Source organism: Macrotis lagotis, chromosome 3, assembly GCF_037893015.1.
Source record: "Macrotis lagotis isolate mMagLag1 chromosome 3, bilby.v1.9.chrom.fasta, whole genome shotgun sequence".
NCBI lineage: Eukaryota > Metazoa > Chordata > Mammalia > Peramelemorphia > Peramelidae > Macrotis > Macrotis lagotis.
In genome coordinates, this window is record NC_133660.1 from 279,157,325 (window position 1) to 279,179,031 (window position 21,707).

Here is a 21,707-nt window from a genome sequence, read left to right on the forward strand (position 1 = left end):
CACTACTTCCACCACAGCAATATTCCAACCCTGTAACTTCCTATCTGAGAGACTGGCCATGTAAGTTATTTCCCCCCCAAATTTCGGCATTCCTTCTGTCCTTGGCCATCAAGGTTTCATTTATACAAGAACACTTTAATTTACAAAAATAAAAATAATAAAAATCAAGTATCTCGTTTCTGATCTTTGGATGTTGAGCCTCATCTAAGCCCCAAGTCCCCGACTCTCATCAGAATTCTACAAAACCAATATCTCCACTTCAAAAGATCCCAATTCCTTCCCAGTGGGACAGCCTTTCACCAAGATGGAGAGGAACATGCCACAGCCCCTCCTTACTCCAGGATAGCTTTAACTCCCAAAAGATGCATCAAACCAGCCATCCAAAGCTGAGCTCCATAGATTATGAGTTACCATGATCATTTCCCAGATCATTTCCCAGACATTCCCCAACCATGCCACCATACTCTGGCAATCTTTATGATTTCCCTTCTCCTGATAATTCCTATTTTTTGTTTGTTTTTGCGTGAAAATATGAAACAGCAACTGAATAAGACAAATAACTGAGTTTGGGTTCTTTCTCTAGCTACCAACCAACATCAGTGAGCCTGCTTCAGGACCCTACCTAGAGGATGACTATAACTGATGATTCCCTGCCTGGAATGACTATCTGAAGCCCCAACCAAACCACTCTTTCTTTCTGATCCAGTCTCCAGGGTCCTTCTAGGATCTCTCTTCTCTCACCCAACCCCTTTTCAGGTTCACTTTTATGTTGCCTCCCCCCATCAGAGAGTAAGCTCCTGGAGGGCAGGCCCTATCTTGCTGTTTGTATTTCCAGTATCTACACAGGGCTGGAAACAGTAACTCTTTAAATAATTTCTATCTTTCACTTAAACATTCATTTGAATGAATGGGGCTCTCAGATCCCTCATCCATAAAATGAGAAGACTAGAATAATAGGTAGATTTTTAACGTTCTTTGCCAAGAAAGCCCCAAATGGGGTCATGAAGAATCAAGTAAGACTAAAAATGACTGCACAGCAACGAATTCCCAAATGTCTCGATTTTATGATTTCCTTACCAATGATTAGGAAGTGCAGAGACTGCAGAAGACCTGAGTCCAGATCCCACCTTTCATATGGAGAAGTTATTAACTACTGTTTGCCTCAGTTCCCTTAACTGTAAAATAGGGATAATAGCATTTGCTTCCCAGGGTTGTTGTAAAGATAAATCAGATCATATTTATAAAGTATTTAGTACAGGCTCTCCCTATTTTCTTTCCCTCCTTCCTTCCTTCCCTCTCTCTCTTTCTTCCCTCTTCCTTCCTTCCTCTCCTCTCTCCTTCCCTCCCTTCCACCCTTTTCCCCTCCCTCCCTCCCTTCCTTCTTTCTTTCTTCCCTCCCTTCTCTCTAGTTTCACCTCCCCCCCCCAATTAAATCATTCCTCAGATGCTTTGATGGGAATTTTCTGTTACTAAGAGAAATGCCCTTAAAGGTGGCAGTGAATATCCTTAAAGATATTCTAGTTTTTTGTTTTTACTATTGTTTTTGGTGGGACAATGACTTGCCCAAGGTGGCGCAGCTAGGACATATCAAGTATCTGAGGTTGGACTTGAACTCAGGTCCTCCTGACTCCAGGGTGGGTAGGTGCTCTGCCCACTTTGGCACCTAGCTGCCTCCCTTAACGGTATTCTGAAAGGTGATGAAGAGAAGAGGTCTGAGGAAGCACAGAACTTGGTTTCTTAGTGTCCAAACAATTAAAAGGTGGCTGGAATTGCAAGGGTTGATTCCTAAGTAGTCATCTACCCCACCTCTCTGAGATCTGGCTGTTAAGAACATCACTAATTCATTCAGTCTTGCAATCATTTGTTCATCCAATGACCGGATGATTGCAGCATCTTTACAATTCCCCAGACCATGTGCCTGGCCGCTGGTATGGCTTTCCTGACCCCCAGCCACCATTACAGCCCTTGCTGGTCGTACACTCACTTCCTGGCTTCCATCTTATAAAGCGTCTCCACATGTATATACTTGTAAAAGAAAAAAATAACAGTTTAAACTAATCCTGGACTTGAAGCTAAATTCTTTTTGTGTCTAGTTGGGCCAAACTTCATCTTTGCTCGCCTCATTGTTGGGGTCCCGACACTGTGGGCCCCGATGTTTGTGTCTCCCCTTCCCTCCCTTGGGGGTGCCAGCCAAAGGGCCACTTTGGGGACAAAGCTCTTTTCTGCAGAGAAGGTCGCTGTGGCCTGACAAAAAGTCTCCCAGAGATGCTGGACCGATCAATGCAGGAAGTAAGCTCTTGTTTTCTCTCTGAGGATGAATAATTTAGCTTTGTTTTGACAGGCTGGACACAGGGCAAAGGAAGCCAACAGGCCACTCGCGGGGACAGCCATGCCCACTTGAGTCCTGTGGAGTGCCTGAGCTGAGTTCATTTAAGACATCACCTTGGAGGGTTGGCACCAGAGGCTGCTGGGCCAAGGCACAGTCAGGTAACCAGGGGCTGGCCAGGGGGGAAAGGGCAAAGGCTCCTGGGCAAGACCTTCACCCTCGTTTGGGCCTGTCTGTTGCTTCTTGCCATGCGAGAATCTGCAGAGTTTTGATTTCTAATCTTATGGCATATTCTAGAAGCAACCTGAGATGGGCAGGTTGGAGCACCATTCCTCACTTCATTCATACCAGAGGCCAGCAATGATAGCTCCCTATACCCTGGGGCCTTTGGAGGCTCACCCTTGGTGATGCTGCCTGTATCATGCTCTGGCCCCATAATGATAAAGGAAGCCTTGCCTCCAGGGCAGATTCTTCCCAAAGGAAACCCCTAAAAATTGGGGCAGTGCCCACATGGGCATGGAGATCAAAGGAAGGTAGGTCCTAAAACAGACAGTTTAAATGTAAAATGGAGAAGATGGTCTAACCTCCCCTCCTCTGCAACCCCAGCTTCTGCCCTTAGCAAACTTGGCATGCATTATGGCTGGGTACTTCAGTCACCTCATTTCAAAAATGAGGATACCAATACTTCTGATCACCAAGAAACAGAGAGGCTTCACAAAAATCAGGTCACACCTGACTAACCTCATTTCTTTTTTGACACAGTTACTGGAGTGGTGGATCAGGGGAATGCTTTTGATAGGGTTACCTAGATTTTAACAACACAGAGCATAAAGTCTCTTGTGTAATGCCTTTAGGTAAGGAGCGAGGGATGGGTCAGATGATAAAATGGTCAGGGAACCTTAGACCTGATTGAATGACTCAAAGGGAAGGCATCAGTGGATCCACGTTACCTCGGAAGGAGGTCTCCTGTGGAGGACTGTGCTGGGCCCAGTGACTGTCTAACATTTTTATCACTTCCTTCAGTCAATAAGTAAAAACTTGTGAATAATAAAAACTGTGAACAAAAGCCATCAAACTGGAGGCAGGATCCAAAGAGGATCCACTGGACCGAATTCAACAAGATGGAATTTCAGAGAGATAACTAGGAATACCTATATAGCGATTCTAAATAAATCAGCTTCACAAATACAAAATGGGGAGTCCTGAAAATGACCTGGGCCTCTGAGTAGACAACAGGCTGATAATGAGCCTGCCATCTGATGTGGCAACTGAGGTGAGGTAAAGCTAAGAGAGGCATAAGATCCATGTCATAATAGCTGACATTTATGTAAGTTTGCAAATTCTTCCTGAGAGGTAGTGTGTCTCAGTGGTTGAAAAGCTGAAGCTGGGGTCAAGGTGTGTCTCTGATATGCATTGGCTGTATGACTCTGAGTAAGTCATTTACCTTCTAGCCAACTGCCACTTCTTAAGCTTAAACTGACTCTGTCCAAGACACTGTGCTAAAGAAAGGCAAAAGATGTTCCCTGACCTCAGAGCTCTCATAGCCATAACCATAGCCATAGCCATAGCCATAGCCATAGCCATAGCCATAGCCATAGCCATAGCCATAGCCATAACCATAACCATAGCCATAACCATAACCATAACCATAACCATAACCATAACCATAACCAACCACACACAAACAAGTTGGAGACTTGGAGATAAGGAGTTGAGATGAATTATTCTAGATTTGTTAGATTATCAGAGCTAGAAGAGACTTTTGAGATGGTCTAGTTCCACCTAGTCCTAAACAAGAATACGCCTACAAAGACAATAAGCAACATAACGATAATGATAATTCGATCTGTACGCTAATTATTATCTCATTTGATCCCCCCCACATAACAGTGATCTTATTTATTATCCCCATGTTACAGATGATGAAACTGAGGCAGCCATGAGTGAGGGACTCCTCGGGGGTCACATAGCTAGTAGGTAAATATCTGAGACTTGATTTTCACCAAAGTCTTTCTGCTTTCAGGACCAGCACTCTCCCCTCTGCATCATTCCACCGCCCTAACATCTCGGACAAGTAGTCATCCAACCTTGGTTCCAGGGATGGAGGTCTCACTCCCTTCCAGGGCCAGTCCATTCTACTTTTGGAAGGGGAGAAATAGAAAAATGACTCATTTCAAAATGTCACAAACTCTGTCACAGCCTTTTCTCTTCCACTGACCAGGATCCACTTGGCCCCTTAAGTCACGGGATCAGATTCTACTGCTCTTCTTTCCTTTCCTTCCTTCTTGCATGTAGGTCCTCTGTGTTGCCCTCTGCACTGAAGTCAAGGACCCTGAAATAGGCATGGCTGGTTTCTTTTCTTTCTTCTTTTTCACCTCTGCCAGCAGCTTTTTGGTTGGGTTTTCATCATGAGGACTAGTATTTATGGACTGTCTCTAAGGAAACTTGGAGGCACTCAGATGTTGGGGGTTTTTTAAGTTCAAGGAAGTAATGGTCTGGGGACAAAAGTCGATTTGCATTGATATGACCAGGGTGCTGCTTGGGAAAATGTGGATAGGCTTATGAACTTTTAGGACCTCTTTTTAAATTTAAATCTCAATTTCAGGGTATATGTGAAGATCTGAAGTCTAGCAACCTCACTGAGTATCATCTAATGTGTCACCAAGGAAGCTCCAGATGTCCAAACAACCTAATTCATCTCTTTTTAAAAAAAATTTGTTTATTTAAGGCAATGGGATTAAATGACTCGACCAAGGTCACACAGCTAGGTAATAATTAAGTTTCTGAACCGGATTTGAACTGAGGTCCTCCTGATTTCAGGGCCAGTGCTCTATGCACTACACCACCTAGCTGCCCCTCAACCTAATGCATTTCTTTCCAAAACTGTTTAAAATTTGGGGGCTTGTTTTTTTCCACAACCCTCTCTTCCCATGAATACTGTATTTGTTGGAAAGTGTGATCTGGGGGCAGGTCTGATCATGTCACCTCCTTCCTCAGCAAATTCCAATTTGCTTGGATTAGCTTCCTATTGCCATCTTTTTTTTAGGTTTTTGTAAGGAAAATGGGGTTAAGTGGCTTGCCCAAGGCCACACAGCTAGGTAATTATTAAGTGTCTGAGACCAGATTTGAACCCAGGTACTCCTGAGTCCAAGGCCGGTGCTTTATCCACTACACCACCTAGCCGCCCCTTTTATTGCCATCTTGCACCAAATATAAACTTCTGCTTAACATTCAAACGCCTTCCAACCTTTCCATTCTTCTTCCACTTCCACTTCCCAGAACCCTTTGGTCTAGCCACACTGATCTAGCCACTGTGCTTCACCTCAAATACTCATCTCCCATCTCCATCTCCAGACCTTTACAATGGCTGGACCCCATGCCTAGGATGCTCTTTCTTCTCACATCTCCATTGCCTGGAATCCGTAATTTCTTTGAAGACTCACCTCAAATGCCATATTCTATCTGAAGACTTTCATGACCTATCACCACCACACCCCTCCAAGCTGCTCAGAAAGTCTCTCCCCAAGCTACCTTATATTCATTTCATATAAAGTTCTGAATAGGTTTTTTTTTTAAGTTTTTACAAGGCAGTGGGGTAAGTGACTTGCCCAAGGCCACACAGCTAGGTAATTATTAAGTGTCTGAGGCTGGATTCAAACTCAGGTCCCCCTGACTCCAGGGCTGGCGCTGTATCCACTGTGCCACCTAGCTGCCCCCTGAATAGTCTTTTATGTTTCTAGGTTGATCTTCCCAATAAAGTATAAATTCCTTTTAATGATTTATCTCAAGTGTTAAGCACATACGTGGCATACAATAAGTACATGATAAATGGTTTTTGATTGACAATTTTATGTGGTGTGGTATGATTTTTCCATCCAACTACTGAAGCTTTGCTTCATAACAATAGATCTAATGTCATTCCCTCTTACTCAGTGACATTCAGTGGCTCCCTATGATCTTCAGGGTCAAATATAAATTTGTCCCTTATTTGTCCCTTAAAACCACTTCATATCCCACCCCTTTCCTGAGTTTCCAGTCTTCTCATATTTTACTCCGCTCATATGATCAACAACCCAGAAGGTGGGCCTCTTTGCAATCCCTTAAACATAAGATAGCATCTCTCATCTAGATGTCTTGTATAGGCCATTATCCATGCCTGGAATTCCCCATCCTCTCAGTTTTCCCGACTTCAAGGCTCAGCTGAAATTCTGACTTCTGTGAACCCCATTTGTCTGATACCTGTCTTTCCCCATCCCTCACTGTTAACACATTCCATTTTCAGATTGTCTTCCATCTATTCTGGTTAGATCTTGGGTACCTAGTCACTTGCTTCTCGTCTCCCCCATTAGAATGTATACTCCCCGAGGGAAGCAACCATTTTTGTCTTTCTTTTTATACTTGACTGACTGATTGTCATCTCAATAAATGCCTTTTTATTGAATGAATTATTTCTGCTGTCTGACTATTAAAGGTAATGACTTCTCTCTGCATCAATTCACAGATGTCTCCCTCTATTCATCATAATTGGCATTTCTTACAACTCAGGAATCTCATTGCATTCATGTACCAGTTTTTTTTTATCAAGCTAATTATTTCTATCACCTATTACAGCAAACTCACCCATGGAGGTTCTTGACCTCTACTTTTGGGAATATGACTCCTTAGACTGATCTCAAGGCCCAAATAGGAATCATTCTTCTAGGGGAGTGTGTTACGGGGGGCATTGCTTTGGAAGAGTTGTGACATCCTTAGTCAGCTTCCCACAGTTTGTAGGGAAGGGCTATTGAAGGCCAAGTCGATCAGTTAAGGAGCAAATAAACAACAAGAGAGCTGTATTCATGGACACTAAACCAGAAACGAACACAATCACTTGATTCTGCAGAGTCCAGGATTTGGGGGAAGATGGGGAGAATAAGCAAAGGGTGAAGTTGTGAACTCCTAGAAAGTTTAACAGGTCATTTCTGGCCTTCCAGCGTATGCAGAAATGGAGGGAACAGGACCCTTCCCTGGAAGGTTACCAAGAGGAAAACATAGTCTGGGGAATGGTTAAACAAATTGTGCTTCATCCATGCAGTAATATTACTGAGGGTAAGAAATGACAATTATGATGAAAAGATGGAAGCATGGGAAGAATTCTGTGCACTGATGTAGAAAGAGCCAAGGAAACAAGTAGACAATGACTGCAACAATGTACAATGAAGCCCACACGCTAGTCAAAAAGTATTGTGAAAGGACTAAAAAACAAGCTTGGCTCCAAAAAAGAGAGATGATAAGACGCCTTCTGCTCCTGCAGAGGGCAGGATTCCCAACTAAGATACACTGCTCAGAACAGCAATTTTTTTAAATGTTATGTTAAATGTTAAATGTGTTAAAAGCAATAATAGCTAGTGTTTACATAGTATTTTGAGGTTGGTAAAACATTTTTCATATTTTATGTAATTAGATCCTCAAAATTAACCCATATAAGAGGTGCTATCTTTATCCTCATTTTATAAATTAGGAAAAGGAGACCAAGAGAAATCAAATGACTTTCCCAGTATGTACATCTAAGAAAGTATCTGTTTATTAAACTCAAGTCTTCTTGCCTTTGGGCAGCTCGGTTGCAAAGTGTACAGAGCACCAACCTTGGAGTCAAGAAGACTCAATTCCAGCCTCAAATCTAGACACTTAGCAGCTGTGTGACCCTGGGCAGGTCACTTAACCCCATCCGCTTCAGTTCCCTCTTCTTAAAATGAGCTGGGGAAGGAAATGACCAACCACTCCAGTATCTCTGCCAAGAAAACCCTAAAAGAGCTCCTGAAGAGTCAGACACAACTGACTTGATTTCAAATTCAGCACCATCTACATCTAGCTAACACATCATTTAACAGATTTTTCGAAAATAAAAAAAGGACTACTTAAGGGTCAAAAAGAGGGAAGTAGATACTAAAGTCTGACAACCCAAATTTGGCAATGTTCCTCCCCACCACCACCATGGCACCATTGGGACAATGGGACAATCTCCATATCCATTGTCCATCAGATCCCCTTGATCCAGGAAGGATTGGCAGGGAGACAGGGAACTGAGTACTGGGGATCCTTAACTTTCAGATGATGTCTCCCACTGTGTACCATTAACAATAATATCCTGGAATATTTGACAAAGAAAGATATAAGAAATTCAGCCTCTTAGAATCCAAGCATTGGAAGGCCCCAGCAGCACTTGAACAAGAGGTGCCTCTAGTACCCCAACCCAGTAAGTCCTCCAACTTGGTCTTAGACATCTGGGGGAAGAAGAACCCAGCACTTCTGTTTTCCCTTCAGGGCAGCTCTCATGTTAGGAGAAGGAGGCTTTGCTTGTTTGTTTTGCTTCATTTTTATACCACTTCTGAATATCTTTGGGCTAAAGAACCTCAGGATCCTCCCCCCACTCCAGCTGTCCTTTTCTTGTTTACTCTCTCTCTTAAATTCCTTCAAAAATATAAACACTCAGTAACTAACTCCAGAGCAGGAAGGACCTTGGAGATCACCTGATTCAGCCCCCACACTTTACTGACACAGAACTCATACGCAGAGAATCACTTGTTGGAGGGGCCAAAGACGGGAAAAAGTGGAGGAAGGGCGGCTTGAACCTGGCTGCTATGACTTCATGTCCATGCTCCTAGTTCAGGTCTCTAACACCCCATGTCTTCCCAGGAGAGAGGAGATGATTTGTTAACTTCTATGGAACAGAAGGTAGGAGCTTGTAGAAAAAAGGGTCAGAAAGACCTGAGTTCATATCTGGCCTTAGGCACCTAGGAACTGAGTAACCCTGGACAAGGCAGCCTCTGCCTCAGTTTCCTAAACTATAAAATGGTGCTAGTAATAACACTGACTTCCCAGGGTCGTTGTCAGGATCAAATGAAAGAAAATTTGTGACGGGCTTAGCACATAGTGGGTGCTATATAAATGTCAGCCATCATCATCCTGATCATCACCACCATGGCCATTACCATCATTATCACCACCACCATCATCATTACCAATTGGAAGGAAAAGGCTAATTCCTCGTTTGGGGCCAGGAATAGAGGGTTATCAAAGATAACAAGTACTCTGCCAACCTTTGCCACTCTGTTACAATATAATAAGCCTTTTGAGAAGGTCTTTCTCAGGACTGGATCATTGAATTCCAATTCTAAGCATTTCATTAATATCTTGATCTTGGTCAAGTGGTTTACTTATTTTCTTTGTCGACGTTTCTCTGATGGCACAACCCCTCCCCACCCCATAAGTTCCAGTGATGTAGTTCATAGAATTCTGCTAAAAGGCCGACCAACCAGGCAATCCTAGATTATGACTTGGTCTTGTCATTACTCAGAGGCTTTTGTCCTTCATTCTCAAAGAAGACCCTGACATCAGGGAGGTGAGGCCATGACAAGCACATGAACTGGATGGGGGGGTGTGCTGTGCTAAATCACCAGCCTCACTTTCTCCTCCAGAGCCATCTGGGTCCAGTGATCAATTATGATAGCCCTGAATATGAAGCAATCAGGGTTAAGTGACTTGCCCAAGGTCATCCAGTTAGTAAGTGTCAGGTGTCTGAGTCCTGTTTCAACCTCCCATCTTTCTGACTCCAAAACTAGTGCTTTATCCATTGTACCATCTAGCTGCCTTGGGTTCATCATATCCTTTGGCAGCAGAACCAATTGAAAGAGGAATGGAGCTGATACATTTCAAGCGGACTCAGAGGACCTTCTCCCTGAATGCAATTCTGCATACATTTGTGTGTGCAAACTCTCTCTCCTCTCTCTCTCTCTCTCTCTCTCTCTCTCTCTCTCTCTCTCTCTCTCTCTCTTCCCCCCTCCCCCCATATTTCTGGGATAAGCAAAGATCCAGGTAACCGGAAGAAAAATGGAACTAAACATCCCTTCAAATTACAGATCTTGAGCCCAGGGAGTTGTCTGTAAATTGTCAAGGCTATTAGGGATTAAATGCGACAGATTGGCCTTCAAAGACACTTCATTTTTATACACAACGGATTTAAAACATGTCAACGTCTTCCTTTCATAAATAGCCATGCTGGTTTTGGATGCACATTTCTCTTCTGAGTAGGTAATATCTTTATTTTTTAAGGATTTAATCTATTTTTCTAGTCTTAGGAAAATGAAACACTCACCATTATGGCCACCTCTGAAGTATCTGGTGAAGCCCTTGGGAGGGAAGACTTCTAGTTGGCCCACTGACTGAGTGAGGAAGTCTTTCCACTCTCCCCATTCCAGCTGATGTTTCTGTGCAAGTTATGGCTATACTCCATATATAAATCATTTCATGTGCATCACATACAGCCCAGCAGAGGTTCTTATTGCCTGTGTTCCTCCACCCATTATACAGATGGGGAGACTGAACAAGAGACAGATGAATTTGAAATTCAACCATCGTTTGTCAATAAACAGTGAGTGGCAATTGTAAAGAGGAAGGTACAAAAACGTTCCATGATAAGAGTCCCCAAAGCAGAATAGGAATGTGAGCTCCCTGCTGCTGAGGGTCTTCAAACAGAAGATGAATCAAGACTTGTTGGGGATTCTATAAAAGGATTTTTTAATAGGGGCACAGATGGCTGAAAGTTCCTTCTTGCTCTGGGATCCTACATCCCACTTAAGATCACCCAACTTGTTATAGTATTGGGCTGGGGGCTCCTGGAGGACAAGGGTCAGCTAAGTTCTGGAGTTAATGATCTTGGTGGGAACTGAAACAGAGATTAATGGGACCCAGGGGGCTCTGTCACCCCCTTCCAACACAGCTGTGGGGTCAGATCCAAGGAGAAAGGGACTAGAAGGTCATTAGGTCAGTGCTAGAAGACCATATAGGCAAATATCTTCATTTCACAAATGAGGAAATGAGCTTCTGAGAGAGGTTAAGTGATTTATTCAAGGCCCTATAGGTAGTGACAGAGCCAGAATTTGAACTCAGATCTTCTGATCGCTATTTCAGTGATTTTTTTTTCCTCCTGCTGTTCAAGGCTGAGGAATTGACCTTCTTCAGAATTCCAGGGGAAGCCTTCCCTGACTGTGGGTCAAGTCTTCACATGCACATTACCCAGGTGAACCTGGTTTGGATGAGGCAGATGGTTTAGACAGTCAGGATTTGAGTTCTCTCTACATCTGAGGAGTTGATGTTTTTATGTGGGAATAGAGATTCAGTGTCAGGGCCTGAGATGTTACCTTATACCTTCATTTCATCAGCAACCTAACCCCAAGTCCTGAGCAAGTCTTTAGTGCGGCCATTGGTTTTTCACCATTTAATAGACATGTTCATACAAGTCTGTGAGCAAATCAATTGTTTTCCATTGAACGTTTGCACTATGGATCCAGAGGGTCTAACTCTTCCTCAATGTTGTCTTCCCCAACCACAAAGTTCAGGGGTTGACTCAATTTCCTACTTGTACCCTCAGCTCTTAGTACAGTGATATAACATCCAGTAAGCAGTTAATAAAGGCTTGGTTCATTCTCTCATTTGTTCATGGGTGGTACGTACCTCTTGATATTTTAGTTTTAGGTCTCCTGTTTCCATTTATTCTTCCCAAACTTAGTTTTGAGCACCTCACTTCCTACTCAAAGGTCTTCCATCTCTCCTCATTTCCTTTAAAATAAAGCTCACACTGTAAGACCTCAAGACTTAGAGCTAGAATGAACCTCAAAGCTCAGTTAAGGCAACCTTCCTAATTTTTCAGAGAAGGAAACTGAGGCAGGGGGAGGGAAAGGGCAGCTGCACAGAAAGAAGGAAGGAATGAACTTCAGGTCACTGAGTCTGAGCTGACCAAGACTCCATCCCACAATGTCCCTGACGAGTGGTCCTCCAATGAGCTCCTTAAATAACAGAGAAGGGGAGTTGAAACCTTTCCTTCTTAGAGGCCAGTACAAATCATGCAACATATTTGTACCTTTGACTGAACATATATAACCCATAACAAGTTGCTTACTATCTCAGGGAGAGGAGAGATGGGGGAGGGAAAGAGAACATTTGGAACTCAATAAAAATGCTAAAAACTGTCTTTACATGAAACCGGGGAAAAAAGAAAAGAATATTTAAAAACAAGAACAAAACCATCGTATACCTTAGCCCTCCAAGTTCTTGTCTCAATCAGTCTCTCCAGATTGATTTTCTCACTACTACCCAGCAGAGACAGATTCTCTGTGTCTCTTTCTGTCTTTCTCTCTGTCTCTGTCTCTGTTCTCTGTCTGTCTCTCTCTCTCTGTCTGTCTCTCTCTTTGTCTCTGTCTCTCTCTGTCTCACTCTGTCTCTCTGCCTTTCTCTTTTTCTCTGTCTCCCTCTGTCTCTCCCTTTCTGACTTTCTCTCTCTTTCTCTCCATTTATATCCTCTTCCTAGTAAACTGGATGACTTGCTGGATACCTTGAACAGCTAAACTCAACCATTCAATTCAACAGCCATTTATTGGGCCCTACTATGTGTTCACTGCCGGTGCTACAAAGACCAAAGTCATGCCTGCCCTCAAGGAGCTTCCATTCTGCTAAATGAAATGCCCAGGGCACAGAGATCAGTAAATACAGAGTAGAGCCAAGGCTGTACAAAGTGACTTCAAGTAGGAGAGGTACTGCAAGGATGAGGAGAAGCCTTGGGTCACAGGGGGCCCCTGAGCTGTGTGACTGTTGCTGCTCCTTTGGGCTTTAAGGTTTGAAAAATCTCTTTACACATCCTCAGAACAACCCTCTGAGGCAAGCTGGATATTCTAGAAAGCCCTGGAGTAGAGGGAACAAGGAAAGAAGAGAGGGAGATGCGTTTCACATGGGCTCCTCCTGCTGCATCCTGAGTCCCTGCATCTCTTCATCCTACTCATCTTCCACGGCTCCAGCTGAGCTGCTGCCTCTGTCCTGGGGGGACACCAGTGAACATGCCTTTTCTCTGCATCCTCGAGTCTAAACAAACAGCCCACCCCCCAGCCCTGTGGACAGATCTTCAGATCTGGCATCAGGAAGGATCTGGGTTCGGGTTCTGCCTGGAATGCAACCTATCTGTGTGAACACCTTCAGCCTCAATGTTCTCACCTCCTGGGGTTTTGCAAACTCAAATCACTCTAGAAATATCCGTTATTATTAACTAGAGAGAACTGAAAGGCAGGCGGGCCCATGGAGCTTTCACCGGCCACATCTGTCCTGGTTCACTACAGTTCATGAGAACCAGGGGGAAAGGCTATTTTTTCCTCCTGAAAGTCAGAAGACCGGATGGTGTGGTGGGAAAGAGCTGGCTGACTTTGGAGACAGAGGTCTTAAATTCAAATCCTGGCCCAGATTGTGGCTCCTTGTGTGACCTTGGAAAAGTCCCTGCACCTCTCAGGGTCTTAGAGTAAAAGGAGACGGTCCAGAAAGCCCTTTAGAATACTCCATCTTGGGGGTCTCCCATGTCCTGACATAAACCTGTATGCCCCCTCCTAAGAAGGAAATGGTGGAAAGAATGAACTTTGGGGGGAGAAAAGCAGAAGAGGCCTCACCTGGGTTAAAAAAAAAACCAGAAGAAAAACTGACATCGAGACTTGTTCTTTCCTTCTTTTCTTCCTGACATCTGAACCTTTTTGGGAAGTGACATTCATGTGACAGAAACTGGGTTCTAAAATACTTTATTTTCTCTCTTTTGGGATTGAGTCGACACGTCCTTGACTTCCAAGGTTTAACCAATGGGAAAGTTTTTGCTGTGGTTTTTTGGACTTTTGGCTTAAGGCCTCCTTGGAAACAGGATGGACTTAAGCATCTCTAGAGAGCCACTGCTGTTTGAAGTATTTTGCTGAGTCTCCCTCTAATCGATCCAGCTCTTACACCCCCACCCCCACCCCACCGGAAGATGAACCAAGCACTGGACTCCACGTTCAGGACGGGGAGACTGAAAACCCCCAGGCAGCTAGCTCAGGGCTCAGATGGGCAGGTCTTGAAGAGTCTGGCTTGACTTCTACATCCTGGTTCATTCTCCTCTGTTTAATAAACCTCCCTGCTGGGATTCCTCAGATGATTAATATGGGAAAATGGAGAGGCAATGGCCAGGAAAGCGGATGCATTAAGAAGGAGACGCCTCAAAAGCGGCTCAGGTTCCGGAGGAGAACACAAACTTGGAGCCCATCGTTTATTTAAAAACATCCTCTCTCTCCCCCCTTTGTCTCTGGTTTATCTCTTTGGGCTAAGCTAAAAAAATGATCATTTAAAAAGTTGATTAAAAAAGCTAAAGAAGTCAGAGTTTGGAAATACTGGATGGAACTGGATCCAGGGGGACTGCAATGTACCAATTCTTAGGGCCTTGGGTCTATGGTTAGAAGGGTCCCTAGGGTCCACCAACTCCTACTCCCCTCACAAAGGAGGCAACAGACCCAGAGAGTGACCTGCCCAATGTCCCCAGAGCTGGGATTTGGGAACATTCATTTTAATATTTCACAGTCCTCTGGTTCAGCAAGTTCAATCCTCTCATTTTACAGATGAGGAAACTGAGGCCCAGAGAGAGCCTGCCCAACATCACACAAAGAGTAAACGGAAGGAATATATAAGGAATTTGGACCATCAATTTTAGAGCCTCAAGGGACCTCCTGTTCTGATCAGTTCAGTTTTACAGATGAAGGAAATAAAGGTCAGAGACATCAAAGGACACATTGGACAAGAGTAAGGACTACTGTTAGCCTAACGTTCACAGATCAAAGTTTCCCTTGGCACAGAATTCTACAAAAACTCAACCTGGAGAATTTTTTTTTCTCTAATTGAGTTAGTTGCTCATTCAAATCTCTTCAGAGGCAGGTCATGATTTCTCCTGGTTGCGGGGGAGGAATGCCTTTTGCTTGCATCAGATCTTAGTTTTCTCTTCTAAAAAATGGGAGGCAGAATATCTATAATGCCAACGTCATATGGTGTTCTGGAACTCAAAGGAGCTGATATAAAGGATGTAGACCACTTTATAGAAAGGCAGAAATGGCAGCCATTTTTGGATAGCTTTGGTGTTTTGTTGTTTTATTTTTATTTTTTGCAAGGCTGTAATCTACAAGGGTAGAAAGCTCCTCACAAGGGAGCAGCCCCTTCATTCTCTGTCCCTGGGCTCCCCTCATGCACATCAGCAAACTGCTCTGAAATGAAAGAGACTCAAAGAAGCATTCTTGTCTAGTTTTCAGTGGATCTGTGATGGGGAATGAAATCTTTATATTCACTAACCTTGGATTCCTTTATCATCTTATATATTTTCTTTCATGAAGTTAGAGACATGATTCTGAGAAGGAGGTCATTAACTTCATCAGATCAAGGAGTCCAGGACCCAAACAAGGTGAAGACCCCTCCATTGAAAGCATCCTTCCACCCCAACCTCACCTGCACTGGGAAGTTAAATACATCACTCGATACAAGACTGATCTCTTATATAATAGGATCAATCTCCAGTCTATTCCTGGGAGCAATGTGATTCCCCCCCTCCAATTCCCAGATGAGGAAACTGAGGTTCTATAATGAGAGGTCCCCTGCCCAAGGTCACACAGCTAGTTGGTTTCAGGGCCAGAAATGATAATCCCAGGCCATTAATTTAGAAGACCCTCAAGAACTCTTCCTTTAAAATATAGAGTAGAAAGTTATGTTGCTTGCCTTCTAAAGAGGGGAGGAGAAAGGAGACAATCTGGAATTCAAAATTTTAAAAAACGAATGTTAGAAATTGTTTTTGCGTGTAATTATAAAAAAATCAAGTTCATATATCTATATCTAAAGAAGAAAGTCACTAGCTTTAGAGTAGATTAGGATTTGGGAGGGGTAAGTGGCTGAGGGGAGGAGTAGGAAGCTTTTTTGTTTTGTTTTTTCCTTTCATTTTGCAAGTAAACAAAATTGTCTGCAGATGACAGCCGAAGATGCAGCCTTGGGTCTAATGGCTTTATCAATATCATCTGGAAGAGGAATATACATTAGCCATACATTTCTCCATACTCATGGGCAGGGAAATGAGTGTTTCCATGGCAGCAGGCAGCCACAGACTTTGAGAAGAGACTCCACACTTGCCCTTGGTGCTTGAGCTGAAAAACTGCCCCAGAAGACTTGAATGCTCAGACAAATGTGAACGTGACTTCCACATGCCCGGTATCACCACCCCCCCTAAACTCAACCAGGATATCCCAGTCCAAACTCCCCCATGGGAGAGCCCAAGGCCATTCTTTCATTCTTTCATAAACTCTTCATCCTACCCCACTCTCTTCAGAAGCCACTGAATCCAGCCCCCTTGTTCTAAAGATTGGGAAACTGAGGCTCAGGAAGCTGAAGGAACTTGCTCAAGGTCACACAGATTCATACCAAGGTCCTCTAACTTCAAATGCTCTTTCCCATTCCAGGAAAACCTCCAGCAATTCGGAAAGGGGAATTAGCAGGTAATTAATAAATGCTGATGTCTTCTTTCTGGGCTTCAGTTACCCTGAGCAAAAAACAAGAGTGCTGGACTCAAATATCTCTAAGCTCATCCTCTAACTTTGATGTTCTGTGATAAAGCTCAGCAAGAAAGATTCAGCACAAATTCCTAGTACTCCCTATTATACTCAGTACTCTTTCCTTCCTTTGAGTCCAACCCTGGAGCACCAATCCATTTCTATCACAGCTTTGAAAAAATTAACAATATAGTTTATAATATGATACATCAAATATATTATTAAATAAAACCATTAAATATATTATATATCAGATATAGTTTATATATTTCATAAAATATTTCTCAATTACATGTAAAAATTAACATTTATTTAACGTATTTATTTTCATCATTTTAATTTTATTTATTTGGAATTGATTTTCCTCTGGTTATATGTAAAAACAATTTTAAACATTCATTTTTAAAACTTTGAGTTCCATGCCCAAAGAGCAGCAAAACTGATCACAACGTTTGACCTAGCAATACCAATACTAGGTCTATATTCAAAAGAAATCATAAAAACCATGAAGAATTTCACATGTTCAAAAAATATTCTTGTGGTTTTTTTTGTAGAATTGGAAATTGAGGGGATGCCCATCAATTGGGGAATGGTTGAACAAGTTATAATATATGAATGTTATGGAAAATTATTGTTCAGTGAGAAATCATATGTGATTGAACTTTAGAGAAGCATAGAAAGAATTACCTGAACTGATACTTAGTGAAGGGAGTAGAAAACATTAACAACATTGTGAGATGATCATCTATGATGGATGTAGCTCCTCTCGGCAGTTCAGAGATCAAAGACAACCCTGAGAGACCTGTTATGGACAATGCTATCCATCCTGAGGGGAAAAACCATGGAATGTGAATGTGTTCTATGTTCACTTTTTGAAAATTTCTTTTATGTATTTCCTTCTTATCTGATGGTTTTCCTTTTTTTCCTCTTAGTTCTAATCCCTCTTACACAAAATGACTAATATGTAAATATGTTAAGCACAAGTGGACATGTACAACTTTTACCAAACTATTCTCCACTATGGGAGAGGGGAAGGGGAGGGTAATGAAAAATGTGTAACTCATAAATTTGCAAATGGATGAATGTTGAAAAAAAGTACCATAGCATGTTAATGGAAAGGTAAAATAAAATTTCAATAAAAAAGCAACTTTGAGTTCCAAAACTCTCTTTCAGCCTCCTTGAGAAAGCAAATAATTTGAAATTGTAATGTGTAGGCTTGCAAAACATTTCTATAATAGTAATGTTATGAAAGGAAATATAGGCCCCTCCTCCAAAAAAGACTCAAGAAAAATATAGTTAAAAAACAGTATACTTGATCAGTTCTCTCTTGGGATGGATAGTATTTCTTATCATAAGTCCTTCAGAGTTGATCTGGGTCACAGTATAGATGAGAAAAAGCAAGTCATTCATAGCTGATCATCCCATAATATTGCTGTTACACATAAATTTCATTTTGCATCAGCTCACATCAAGTCTTTCCAGGTTTTGGGGGGGAAATATCCTGTTCATCATTTCTTATAGCAGAATATTAGTATTCCAACATAATCACATACCATAATTTGTTCAGCCATTTTTCAGTTGGTGGGTAGTCCCTCAATTTCCAATTCCTTGCCATCAGAAGAGATACTATAAACATTTTTGTTCACTTAAGTCCTTTTTCTTTTTGTTTTTCATCTCTTTTGGAATGCAGATCTAGTACTGGCATTACTAGATCAAAGGGTTGGCACAGTTTTATAGCCCTTTGGGGCATAGTTCCAAATTACACCTCAGAACAGTTGAATCAATTCACAACCACCATCAGGGCATTAATGTCTCATTTTTCCTACATCCCCTCCAACATATGGCATTTTCCTTTTCTATCCTATTAGCCAGTCTAATAGATACAAGATAGTATCTCAGAATTGCTTTAATTTGCATTTCTCCAATAAATATGTTAGAACATTTTTTAATATGACTATAGATAGCGTTGATAACTTCATCTGGAAACTCTTCATTTCACTTGATCATTTATCAATTGGGGAATGGGTCTTTTAAATTTGACTCAGTTCTCTGTTTGAAAAATGAGGCTTTTATCAGAAAAGTTTGCTTCAAAATTTTCTTTTGCAGTTACTATTGTTAACTATATTTCCCTCCACCTATTCCCTCTACCTCTGTTTATTTTCTCTTTCCTTTCACTCTGTCCCTCCTCAAAAATGTTTTGCTTTTGATTAGCACCTTCCTCAATCTGCCCTTCCTTCCATCATCCTCTCCCCCTTTTTCTTATTCTCTCTCCTTTTCTGAAGGGTAAGATAGATATTTATACCCTATTCAATGTGTTTGTTATTCCCTCTTTGAGTCAGTTCTGATAAGAGTAAGATTCACACATTTTCCCTTACCTTCCCCCTTTTCTCTCTATTGCAAAAGCTTTTTCTTGCCTCTTATATGTGTTAATTTACCTCATTCTACCTCCCCTTTTTTTCCTCCCAGTAGGTTTCTCTCTTATCCCTTAATTTTATCTTTTTAAGATATCATCCTTTCATATTCAACTCACACCTTTGCCCTCTTTCTGTATATATACACTTCTAACTGCTTTAATGAGAAGACTCAAATGATTTCTCAATATCATCTTCTCATGTAGGAATATAAAAAATTCAATATCATTAAATTTCTTATGATTTCACTTTCCTGTTCTCCTTATTATGCTTCACTTGAGTCTCATAGTTGAATTTCAATTTTCTGTTCATCTTTTATCTTTTCATCAGGAAAGTTTGAAAGTTCCCAATTGAGCATACTCTTTCAGGGAAAAAGATAGACATTCAGTCTATCTTTTCCCCTGTAAGAGTATGCTCAATTTTACTGGATAGTTGATTCTTGGTTGTAATCCAAGCTCTTTTCTATTCTGGAATATTTTATGTCAAGCTCTATAATCTTCTAATGTACAAGTTATAAAATCTTATGTTATCCTTTTTTTAAAGGTTTTTTCCAAGGCAATGGGGTTAAGTGGCTTGCCCAAGGTCACACAGCTAGGTAATTATTAAGTGTCTGAGACAGAATTTGAACTCAGTTCCTCCTGACTCCAGGGTCGGTGCTCTATCCATTGCACAACCTAGGTGCCCTTTTACTTGATTTTCAAAATCCTTTTTGAGCTCTTTCATGGCCTGAGACCATTACATATTTTTCTTGGAGACTTTGGATATAGGAGCTTTGACTTCGTTATCTTCTGAGTGTGAGGTTTGATCTTCCTTGTCACCCTAGTAACTTTCTGTGGTCAGATTTTTTTTTCTGTTGTTTGTTCATTTTTCCAGCCTATGACTTGATTTTGGCTCTTTATTAAAGTAGGACTCTGCTTCCATGGTGGAGGGCACACTATCCAAAGCTTCTGGGGTTTTGTACAGCTATTTTCAATGATACTTCTAGGGGCCTTCAAAATTTTCAGTCCTTCCAAGTTGATATGATCTAAGGAGTATTGTTTATTGCTCACCTGACCTGTGCTCTGGTCTGTGAGTGACCACAAACAGTTTTTTCTGTGCTAGAATTGTGAGGAGGGTCACTGCAGCATAGTCCTGTGACCCGGGACTATGACCTAAGTCTGAGTTCGGGCAAAGCAACAGAGTCCTGGTTCAGTGATAGCAAAGAGACCCTTGTAATCTCTTTCTGACCCATCTGTGGGTTGAGAGTTCTGGAAACAGTTGTCACCACTACTGATTTAGTGGCTCCCAAGGTCTGCTCCTGGGTTCCTGGGGTCAGAGTTATGCTGCTGCAACCTATGCTGCACTGCATTCCTTTCTCTCCCTGCTGCAACAGACTTTTCTGCCAACCTTCTAAGTTTTCTTGGGCTGGAAAATTGTTTTACTCTGTCTTTTTGTGAGTTCTACCACTCCAGAATTTTGGAGTCATTATTTAAAGATATTTGGAGAAGTCTGGGGAGAGTGTGGGCAAGTCCCTGCCTTTATGTCACTAACTTGGCTCTACCTCCAAATGATTAATCCATTTTCAACACTTTTTGATATATACATATACATATATATGTATATAAAACATATATTTTGTTTTTACAAGGCAATGGGGTTAAGTGACTTGCCTAAGGTCAAACAGCTGGGTAATTATTATATGTCTTACAACAGATTTGAACTCAGATCCTCCAGACTCCAGGACTGGTGCTCTATCCATTGCATCACCTAGCTGCCCCTGATATTTATTTTTTTTTTAATTTTGAGTTCCAAATTCTCTTCAGTTCCTCCTCAACACATTGGGAAGACAAGCAATGAAATTTCATTTATACATGTGTTTATATATTATGCACCAAAAAGGAACGTACTTTTCATGTGTTTATACCTTGTCAATTCAATTATATTATAAATTATATGAGGATAAGACCTGACTCTAGCTTCATTATTCATGTCCTACCCTTTAGTCTGGGTGATTCCTAGGTTTCTAGCTCTGGCCATCATTGAGAAACATAGACAGACAGACAGACAGACACTCTCTTGTACCTCTCAATAGTTTGTACATCTTTAGTTATCATCTTTATTCATATGATTCTTACCTCTCTTCTGAGTCCCAGGTCAATATTACCAATGGCCAGATAGATAAAAACCTAAAGGCATCTCAAACTCAAGATGTCTCAAGTGGAACACATTATCTTTTCCTTTAAACTTACTTCTTCATTTCCCTATTTATGTGGAGGGCACAATCTTTCCTCCCAGTCAACCCTGGTTACAATCTTGAAGGGTCATCCTTGATGCCTGAACACCTTCCAGACCATATTCAATCAATTCCAAGTTTTCTAGAGTCCACCCCCATAACTTTTTTTCCCATTTTTATTCTTTTGTTCATCCAGACCATAGCTATCTTAGGTCAGGTCTTTGGCTTCTGGTATGTGAATGACAGTCATGACTTGCATCTATTTGGTCTTCCTGCATCCAACCCATCCTCCACAGAGTTGTCTAACAGATTTATTCCTTACGTTTAATGCCACTTCACTGGTCAAAAGCATGGATGGCCCC

At 41.8% G+C, this 21,707-nt stretch overlaps 1 protein-coding gene across 2 annotated transcripts in view; it reads right to left on the bottom strand.

Moving 5' to 3' along the window:
• LOC141518655 (anoctamin-1-like) overlaps nt 1-21,707 on the bottom strand; it is a 161,167-nt gene that overhangs the window by 125,291 nt on the left and 14,169 nt on the right. The window lies entirely within an intron of this gene.